The sequence below is a fragment of the Elephantulus edwardii genome, unplaced genomic scaffold (assembly GCF_000299155.1).
Source record: "Elephantulus edwardii isolate Elephantulus edwardi_28Jun2011 unplaced genomic scaffold, EleEdw1.0 scaffold00209, whole genome shotgun sequence".
Classification (NCBI taxonomy): domain Eukaryota; kingdom Metazoa; phylum Chordata; class Mammalia; order Macroscelidea; family Macroscelididae; genus Elephantulus; species Elephantulus edwardii.
The window spans coordinates 2,550,499-2,559,711 of NW_006399959.1; the positions used below are offsets into that span (position 1 = coordinate 2,550,499).

The window sequence follows — 9,213 nt, forward strand, 5'->3', positions numbered from 1 at the left end:
ATGCTGGGAAGTTTTCCTCTAGTAATTCTTCCACAACTTTCTCAGTATTTTTATTTGCTTCTTCCTGTTCTGGGATTCCTATGATGCACATGTTATTTCTCTTGATGGTGTCCCACATTATTCTTAGGTTTTCTTCTGTTTCCTTCTTTTTTTATTCTGCTTTTTGCTCTAGCAGATCCATGGTGACAATTCTATCTTCTATTTCACTGATTCTGTGTCCCATCTCTTTAACTCTGTTCATATATCCCTCCATCATGTTGACAGCATCTGAAACCTTGGACCTCATGTTTTGGATGATGGTTTCTTGTTTTTCCAGCACCTCTAATGCCTTGTTTGTTTTATCTGCATTGTTTTGGATTGTTTTTTTAAGCTTCTCCTGGTTTTTGCTTGCAGTATCCTGTAATTCTTCAAGTTTGTTTTTCACCCATTGAAAATATTCAGTCATTGTTCTTTTTAAATTCTGTGTCAGAAAGTTCCATCAGACTTTCTGGCTTCAGTAAATCCATTGCTACTATGTCTTTTGGGCTTGTGTGGCAAGTGAGGTACCCTGCTTCTTTTGGGACATTGATGTGCTAGAGTTTTTCATGTCTGAGGTGATAGCTGGTTCTTGATCTGATGTCACTGCTCCAGCAGAAGGCTGGGCAGGCACATGAGCAGATACATGTAAGGTGGGTGTACATGCAGACACACGTGTGGGCAGAGAAGGGAGACATGCACATACAGATGCATGCTGGGAGGGGTGTGGGGGGATCTGGGCATGAAGAAGGAAGCCTGTTGTTCCCTTCTGGAGATGGCTTCTCACTTCTGTCAAGATGCCCAGGATCTCTCTGTTGTTTGAGTTAAGAGGACCCACATGGTCAGGCCAGACAGCAGTTTGTTTCTCAAAGTAACGTAATCCTCCATGGTACACGAGTTTTCCAGAGGAGGTTGATAAATCCTACAGATTTGGTATATACTGTTGTCTTCCTGGCCGAAGGGCCAAAGGCCTGAGAACCCCAAAATTTAAAGATGGCGTTGACCCACAAACTTTTGGGATTTGTAGTTATTTGTACCTTCATTGTATAGGTAGCACTGAGAAGGTTCCCTCCTCGTGTGCAGGCTGTACCCTGGCTCTGCCTCCCTCTGTCCATGCCAGCCACTTATTTCCACTTTTTAAAAGACTGAAAAATCCATTTAAACCCGTTCAGTAGTTATTCCAACCCATCAGTGGCCTGATCAGTGGAGGGTGCAGATCAGTCTTCAGTTGCAGGCTGAGCAGTCCAGTCTTCAGTAGGGAACTGCTAAATAGGCACACAGGACATCTGCACACCTTCAGACCAGTCTGAAACCTCAGGCTGAGAAGCAGTAAATTCAGCAACAGGTGCTGTCCATTCTCCCTGAAACTCCTCCTTGGTCATAGCCTTTTCAACTGTAGCCTGCTTTTCCTTTTCCATCTCTTCCAGATCTCTGTAGAAGTACAGATCAGGCATGAGCTCACATAGATGCTCCCAAGAGATTGTGCCATGCATGCACAGGACTTCCACCACATCAGACTCAGAAAGTGAGTTCCCTTGTTGTTGCGTTGGATAACAATTCTGTGTAGCACAGAGGAGAACCTGTGTGACACAGGGCAATGGTCAGCAAGTTAACATAAGACACTCCTGTCAGAGGCTGGTGGTTGGCCCTGGGATCAGTAACCACCAGAACATGAGCTCCCAGAAGGCTGCCTGGACCTGGTTAGTGAAGGTTCCAGGAGCAAAGTGTCTGGCAATAAGAGTGGCTCCAGGAACAGCAGCAAACTTCAGCACAGCTCTCTGGCTAGTATTTTTGGAGGATATGATGCCAATATCAGTTGGAATTCCAGTGGCAACAACAGCCCAAGAAACCAACACAAGCTTCACCCACGTCCTCTTCAGGTGCTTATGATGCAGATTCCTTTTTGTAGACGTACTGTTCCATTGGAAGTAAAGGTTAGTGCTGCCCAAGTATGTTCCTGCTGCAAGGAATTTGAGGGCATCTTTCCCCTACATCTACTGAACATCAAGGGCTCTGGACATTATAGAAGTTTCCTCTTTAAGTTACAACAGGAACCAGTACAACACCACATGGACCATTCTGAAGGTAGCACAGAAAGCTGCAGCAGGTTTTTCAAGGTCTATTCATTTTCAGTAAGCAAGACTGTCATCTGCATAAAATAGGCTGTTGATGATTCTTTTTCCTATCCTGATGCCATGTTATTCTTCATATAGTCCAGCTTCTCAAATTATTTGCTCAGCATTCAGACTGAATTGGTATAGAGGAAGCATACAACCTTAATGCATACCTTTCTTAATTTTAAACCATGCAGTGTTCTTTTGTTCTGTTCAGGCAACTGTTTCTTGGTCTATGTGTTTCACACAAGCCCACTGAAGTGGTCTGCAATTCCCATTCTTTTTAATACTAGCCATAATTTGTTAGGATCCAATTCAAATGCCTTTGCACAGTTAATATAACACAAATAAGCGTCTTTCTGGTATTCCCTGTTTTCAGTCAAGATCCATCCGGCATCTATCCTTCATGCCACAGCTTCTGCTGAATCCAGCTTGAATTTCTAGCTATTCTGTGTAACTGTTCTAATTAGTTTAGAACAATCTTCAGTAAGATTTTTACTTTCGTATGATATTGGTTAATAATTTCCACATCCCATTTAATCTCCCTTTTGGGGGGATCAGGAACAAATATGGATCCCTCCCAGTCAGTCAGATGACCAGGTGTCTTTCAAATTGTTTGGGAGAGACTAATGAGCACGCTCAGGGCTTCATGTGTTTGTTGAAATATGTCAATTGGTATTCCATCAATTCCTGAGGCCTTGCACTTTTGTGCAGCTTGAACTTCTTCCTGCATTACCACTGGTTCTGGATCATATGAGACTTTCAGAGATGTTTCAGTGTTGACCAATATTCTTTTTGGTATAGTCATTGTTATTAAGTGCTGTTGAGTCAAGTACAACCCATAGCAACTCTGTGAACAACAGATCCAAACCCTGTCCTATTCTGTGCCGTCCTCACAATTTCTGGCACACTAGAGTCCACTACTGCAGTCACTGTGTCAATCCACTTGGTTGACCCTTCACCTTTCCAAGCACAATGTACCTCTCCAAGGAATAGCCTCTCCTAGCAACATGCTCAAAGTATGTAAGATGAAGCTTTATCATATTTGCCCCTAAGGAGCATTCTGACTGTGCAGTCTCCAAGACATATTTATTTATTCTTTTGGCAGTCCATGGGATATTTGGTTTTAAACATTTTTGAACCATCTTTAATAACAGTCAGGAAGTCAAAAGACAAATTGCATTAGGTAAATCTGCTGTCAGGGAACTCTCCAGAGTACTGGGAAGCAACGATGTCAGTCTAGAGACTAAGGTACACCTGATCCAGGCCAAGGTCTTTGCAATCACTTACTATGCATTAGAGAGCTAGGCAATGACTAAGGATGACAGAAGAAGGATTGATACCTTTGAGTTGCAGTGCTGAAGAAGAGCCTTAAATATACCATGGATCGCCAAGAAAACAAATAGGTTTGGTCTTGGAGAGGGTGAAACCAAATTTCTCCTTGGAAGCTAGGATTTTGAAGCTCCATCTCACATACTTTTGCCATGTGGCCAGTAGGGACTGATCCTTGGAAAAGGACATCATGTTGAGAAGGGTGGAGGAACAGTACAGGAGAGGAATACCCCAGGTGAGATGAATGTTAAAGTAACTAGGGCAATGGAGGTAGGTGTGTTAGAGTCAGTGAGACTGGCTCAGGACAGGGCAACCTTCAGAGCTGTTGTACATAGGGTCGCTATGAGTCATAGTCAATTGGATGGCACATAACAACAAGAACAACAACATGATATTGTTCAATAATTTCTACATCCTTGGGATCTGGAAGGCAGGCTATTTATATTTGTTTAACATTTGGTTGGGTCCTCAGGCTTCCACTGGATTTGGTAACATGATATTCATATGCTTGATTTGTTTTTGGAGGTTGTTATTGTTGTTGCTGCATGTCATCATTGTTTGTTGTTGTTATGTGCTTTTGAGTCGCCTGCAACTCATAGTGATCCTATGCACAACAGTTCTGAACACTGCTCTATCTTGAGCCAATTTCGGATGAGATTGTTGATAACTTCAGAACCATGCACTGTTTCCTTGCTCTGTTCTGATGACTGTCTCCTGGTCCAAGTATAGTTTTCGCATAAGCACAATCAAATGTTCTGGGATTCCCACTCTTGTCCGAGTTAGCCACAGTTTGTCGTGATCCACACAGTCAAATGCCTTTGCATAGTCAATGAAACACAGATAGACATTCCTCTGGTACGCTCTACTTTCAGCCAAGATCCATCTAACATTAGCTATAATATACCTAGTACCACAGCCTCTTCTAAACCCAGCCTGCACATCTGTCAGTTCTCTGTTGATATACTGTTCCAGTCGTTTTGGCATCATTTTCAGCAGGCTCTTGCTTGCATGTGATTTTTTTTTACTTTAATAAAAATTTATTAGCAGCAGTGTATACTGTATTCTTATGCAACTGAGTAAACACAGTCACAGCACTTTGCTGATTCAGATTTTGAGGAACCCAGGCTGAGATCATCTCTCAGTGAATGTCAAACTTTCTTTGAGGTGGCCAGACAGATGAGATGGAGTATTTATAATCATCCTTGCAATTATAATTATTATTTGGAATTGAGAACAATGCACAATATTCAAGACCAATATATTAATAAAATCAAAACAGAAATTACTACATAGATTTTGACAAAGTAAAGGGGTGGTAGATTCATAGAAAGAAAGAGAAAGAGTGCTACTTTATTAAAATACTGGGTTTATTTCACATGTATATTTTTGTTTTCCCACCATTTCCACTACTACTACTTTGTCTTATCATAACATTCCATACATACTTAAAACCAAAGCAAAGGGTGGAGTTCCATCTTTAAGAACTAAACAGGCATTTTGGACAACACATTCTTGGCAAAGAAACCTGGACAACATTTATCAGACACGGTGGGAAATTTCTCACTCAGCATTATAAAAAAGGACAGCCAGATATCAACTGTTACAGAAATGAAATTAGATGGAAAATCTTAACAAACTGTTTTAACAAACTATTTTCTTAAAGAGACTTCCTCCACTGCCAGAGATCTCGAATAGCCTCCTGGTCTGTCATCTGGAAGCAATTCTTTACATAATTGATGAATTTGGCTTCCGCTTTGGGAAAAGAACCACCTTTTTCTATACTTGCTTGCATTTTTGCTTTAATGTCTTCTACAGAACTAGGTCCTTTTGGAGTTTTGGGAGTTTTTTTCCTGGTTTTTGAAAGATTCTTGTCCTTTCGATCATGGAGTTGATGGTTTAGAGTCTTCCATTCTGGTTTGACTTTTGTGCATTTTTGGCTGGAGTATCCTGTATAGATTTCTTCGCTGGTGCTTTTTCTTCAGCCTCATCATCATCTTCATCGTCATCATCATCATCATCATTGTCATCCTCTTCATTAGTGGCAAGTTTCACCTTTTTCCGTGGAATTTTGTTACCACCTGCAGGGGCAGATCTCTTTTCTGATATACTTAAGAGTTTCACATCCTCCTTCCTCTTCATCATCTGACTCTGCATCTTCCTCCACAGCTATTAAGTGTTGTCCACTTATATGCACAGGCCCTGAGCCACAAGACGACAGGTGGTGTTATTTCAAAGCCCCCAAGCGAAACCGTTGGCTGTACAGACATTTTCAAAGTTGCCAGTGTTACTTTAATTGGGCTGCCCTCATATTTCATTGCCTCTGCTTCAACAATGTGCAATTCATCCTTTGCACCAGCCCCTAAACTGACCGTTCTTAAAGATAACTGGTGCTCATTCTCATCATTATCCACCTTAAAGTGATAATCTTTGTCAGCTTTCAGTTCACAACCGAAAATGTAGTTTTGGGGCCACAGGGGGCTCATGTCCATATCCACCGAATCTTCCATGGGTTGGTGGTTCATGTTTATGTGGGAGAGGATGGCAATAAAACAGTACTGTTGCAGAGAACAGCTGTGCAGGACGGAATCACAGCAGGGCACTTGAATATGATATTAATGATATTGTTAGGTAATTTCTGCACTCTGTCGGGTCACTTTTCTTTGGAATGAGAACAAATATAGATCTCTTCCAGTCAGTTGGCCAGGTGGTTGTCCTTCAGATTTCTTGGCAAAACTTGGTGAGTGCATGCAGAGCAGCATCTGGTTTTTTAACTATGTCAATTGTATGCCATTGATTCCTGGGGCCTTATTTTTTGCCAATTATTTCAGAGCAGCTTAAACTTCTTCCTTCATCACCACAGGCAGGCTTTTGCTTATACATTGTTTCATGAAATTCTTCTGTGTCAGCCAATTCCTTTTGGTACAGTGACACTGTATACTCCTTCCATCTTCTTTTAATGCTTCCTGAATCATTTTATATTCTTTCCAAAACATCCTTAAGTATTGCAACTTGAGGCTTGAATTTGTTCTTCAGTTCATTTAGCTTAAGAAATGCTGGCCAAGTTTGGCCCTTTTGATTTTCTGACTCCAGTTCTTTGCACATTTCATTATACTTTGCTTTGCCATCCCGTGCTGCCCTTTGAAATCTTCTGTTTACCTCCTTAATTTCTTAAGGTCTTCCCTTTGCTTTGGCTTTTCAGTGCTCTAGTCCAGTACTCAGAGTCTTTTTTGACATCCATTTTGGTCTTTTCTTCCTCCTCTGCCTTCATAATGACCGTTTACATTCTTCATGGGTAATATTCTTGATATTCTCCCACAGCTTCATTCATTGGTGTTCAAGTCCTCAAACCTGTTCCTGAGATGGTTTTGAAATGCGAGTGGAATTCCACACTCTGTCGGGTCACCTTTTTTTTTATATATAAATGGGAATAAATATGGATCTCTTCTTTTTAAATTCTTCTGTGTCAGCCAATTCTTTTTGGTACAGTGACTCTGTATACTCCTTCTGTTTTCTTTTAATACTTCCTGGATCATTTCATATTCTACCCATAGCATCCTTAAGTATTAAACTTGAGGCTTGAATTTGTTCTTTAGTTTCTTTGTCACTTGTAACTCTGAACCCTGTAATCTCTGAATCCTGAGCCAATCTGACTGACTGTGACACACCTACTCCCATTACCCCAGTTACTTTGTCAGTCCTTCTCATCTGGGTTCTTCCTCTCCTGCACTAACCCTCCAAACTTCCAAGCATGATGTTCTTCTCCAGGCACTGGTCTCACCTGACTAAATGCCCAAAGTATGTCAGATGGAGCTTCCAAATCCTAGCCTCCAAGTAGAAACTCCCTCAACATCAAGAAAACAAAACTTACCACTGGGCCAATTGGCAGCATTATTATGGATAGTGAAGAGATTGAGATTGTTAACAGTTTTTGTTTTCTTGCTCGACAATCAACATTCTCAGTTCCAGCAGCCAGTAAATCAAGAGACAAATTTTCCAACTACCAGTCTTTATTTCCAACTTTTACATTCTAGTCACCATTTATTATGAATGCATTTTGGCTGAATGTTTTTTTTTTAAATTTTTATTTTATTATTTGTGTGTGTGCATGTACTGTCAAATCAGATCTGACTGGTACAGGAGATTGTCCCTCCTTTCCCAGCAGAGCATCTGGTGGATTTGAACCGTGCTCCTCTGGGATTGCAGTGCAGCTTCTTGCCACTAGGCCACCAGAGCTCCCCTTGGCTGAATGTTTGATCAATTTCAGGTTGCAAAAGTTTCTAAAAGTCCTCAGTTTCTTCATCTCTGACTCCAGTGGTTGGTGCACATATTTGAATATTTATATTAACAGATCTTCCTTGTATATATGTAGATAGTAGCCTATCTCAGCATTGTACTTCAGAATTGATCTTGATATGTTCTTCTTACTATGAATGTAATACCATTCCTCTTCATTTTGTCACTTCTGGAATAGTAGATAATGTTGGTGGTTGTGTCTGCCATCAAGTCGGAACTGACTCATAGTTGACCCTCCAGTGAGTTTTCAGAGGCAGTTAATTGCATGAGAGGAGATTGCTCATCCTCCCACCTGGTGCATTAGAAAGTACATGTGAATTTTCGGTACAGCTTCTTACCATTAGGCTAATTCAATATGACCAATGCCAGTCCATCTCAGTGCATTAACTCATACTTAGGATATGGATTTCATATGCATCTTATTTCATTTTTTACAACTACCAATTTTCCCAGATTCCAATTATTAATGGATGTTTGCAGGTGTTTCTAATTTTTAAAAAAATATTTTGGTAGGGCTAGTTAGATCTGTTTACTGCTGAGGTGGAAGTGACCCAAAGCTGACCCTCTATCAGGCTTACAGAGGCAGTTCATCAAATAGGAGATTGCCCATCCTTCTCCTGCAGTGGATTCACTGCCTCAGACAAATCCTAGTTCCCACTTTGGTGGATAGGTGGGGGATGGGGAGCCACTGAGAGCTCCCATGAAAACACAGGCGATTTATTTAACATGGAAAAAAACTAAACCTTCTCAAGCAAGGAAAAATACGCTGCTTTTGGTGACAGAGTTCTGCCTCAGAGAAGGAAATGCAAAAATTATTTAGTAAAAGATGCTTATTAAGACAGTTTGATCTGGGGAATATGTCCAAACCACAGACGGAAATAGTCACTTCATCAGCACTTGGAAAACAACCTAAGTCTTATATGTTGGAACACCTGAAACGTATAAAATTAATACCTGGCTGAAAGACAATCAGGGACTTTTAAGGTGAAGTAAGAGGACCTTTGCAGGGACAGGTGAATGAACAGATGAGACTGCCTGATTGCTTAAGGTACATGCCCTTCAGGCTGGTACAGAATGACCTCAGGATGTCAACGGGATAGGTGTTTCTTGTAACCCATTAGCAAGCTTGCCTGCTCAATCATGTGTCTATGGAGGTACATCAGGACAAGTGGGGCACAAGCTGCATCTTAAGACTATGAAAAAGACCTTAGGGAATAAATTGTGCTATCCTACACCATCAAAGTTCCTTATGTGTTATTTGCTAGGGAATATGTAACTTAACATTTTTTTTTTTAACATTTTATCACCATTTAATCACATTCAAATATCTTCACTCTTACCAATTCACCTATAAGTTTGTTGGGACAAAAACAGTAATTAAGTACCCTTTCTTCTCCGCTCCAGGATAGTATTATAAAGAAAACAATCATGTTGAAGATACTGCTAAACATTTTCCATA

At 40.7% G+C, this 9,213-nt stretch overlaps 1 pseudogene; it reads right to left on the reverse strand.

Moving 5' to 3' along the window:
* Positions 1–1,173: 1,173 nt before the first annotated feature.
* On the reverse strand, positions 1,174–2,036 carry LOC102864400 (annotated as a pseudogene).
* Between the last annotated feature and the right edge of the window lie 7,177 nt (positions 2,037–9,213).